Consider the following 1,465-nt stretch of genomic DNA (forward strand, 5'->3'; position numbering starts at 1 on the left):
GTAGAATGGGGCCAGGTGCAGTGGCTCACCGCTGTAATCTCAGCACTTTGGGAGGCTGAGAGGGTGAATCACGAGGTCAGGAGATCAAGACCAGCCTGGCCAACATGGTGAAACCCCGTCTCTACTAAAAGTACGATATATATACACATACACGCACACACACACATATATACACATATATGTATATATATGTGTGTGTGTATATACATATATTGTGTGTGTGTGTATATACATATATGTGTGTATATATATATGTGTGTGTGTGTGTGTGTATATATATATCTGGGCGTGGTGGCTCATGCCTGTAATCCCGGGTACTCAGGGGGCTGAGGCAGGAGAACTGCTTGAACCTAGGAGGCAGAGTCTTCAGTGAGTCGAGATCCAGCCACTGCACTCCAGCCTTGGCGAAAGAGTAAGACCCCATCTGGAGGGTGTCGGGGGGAAGAGGTATAATGGACAGCAGCAAACCACAGGTGTGATAGGAGAGAATACTTAGTTGAGATCAGCCTCCTAAAATATGAATCCGATTTCAGGATCATTCATTCATGTGACTGTCAAGAACGCCTCTGAACAGGAGGAGGACTTTGGGGAGAGGGTGGGGTTTGTTGAAAGGGCACCGAGAAGGGAGGGGGGTGGTACCCAAACAATTTGTTTACATAATGTTTTTTGGACCTGAAATATGTAGAAAAGTACTTTGAAAATAAAGTACTGTACCGAAGTTTAATTATTTTTCTTATTGTTTGCATATTCTCCCTCCCAGATAATTTACAGAGGGCGCTAAAGCTGATCCCCTGGGAGCTTCAGAGTTTAATGACTCCGCCTGACGATTTCTATTCTTTTCCACAATGTGCTAAGTCAAATTATGGCCAAATTACCAATCGCATGGTGATTCAGCTTCTAAATATGTTTTGCAGTGTTTCCAAAAGTTAAAAAAAAAAACAAATCTTTACCTAAATTGTTTTTACATGCTTCACCTTAAATCAGTTGTTCGGTTCCTTTGAAGAATATGCTGCTTTAGCAGCCCCCAAAGTGAACCCAGATACCCAGGACTACTGATTGTTACATCAGAGTTTTTGAAAACGCCAATACTAGAAACAGGTCGACAGTTAAGGAGAGGCGGGCCTCAAACTAAAGCAGAACCTTCTCAAAACCACTTATATTTCAAGAGATGGATTAAGCGAAAAGAGCTGTACAAATAAATAAGCTATTTTCTATGCGCCTGTTATAGGCAAGGCACTGCACTCCCTTGTCACTTGTTAATTTACAAGAAGACTTGTCGGTCCAGGGAAAGGGAGAGGGGATCGAGGCAAGGTTTATGGAGGGCGGCGAACTGCACTATGCGTGGCGCGGCGCTGAGCTTGCGGAGCCCGGGGTTCTGGTGCCTGGCGCCAGCTGCCAGGTAGGGGCGCGCGTCCTGCGCAGTTGCCACGCGCGGCCTCCTTGGGCTTCAGGCCCGGCCAATCAG

The sequence above is a fragment of the Macaca thibetana genome, chromosome 3 (assembly GCF_024542745.1).
Source record: "Macaca thibetana thibetana isolate TM-01 chromosome 3, ASM2454274v1, whole genome shotgun sequence".
Taxonomy (NCBI): domain Eukaryota; kingdom Metazoa; phylum Chordata; class Mammalia; order Primates; family Cercopithecidae; genus Macaca; species Macaca thibetana.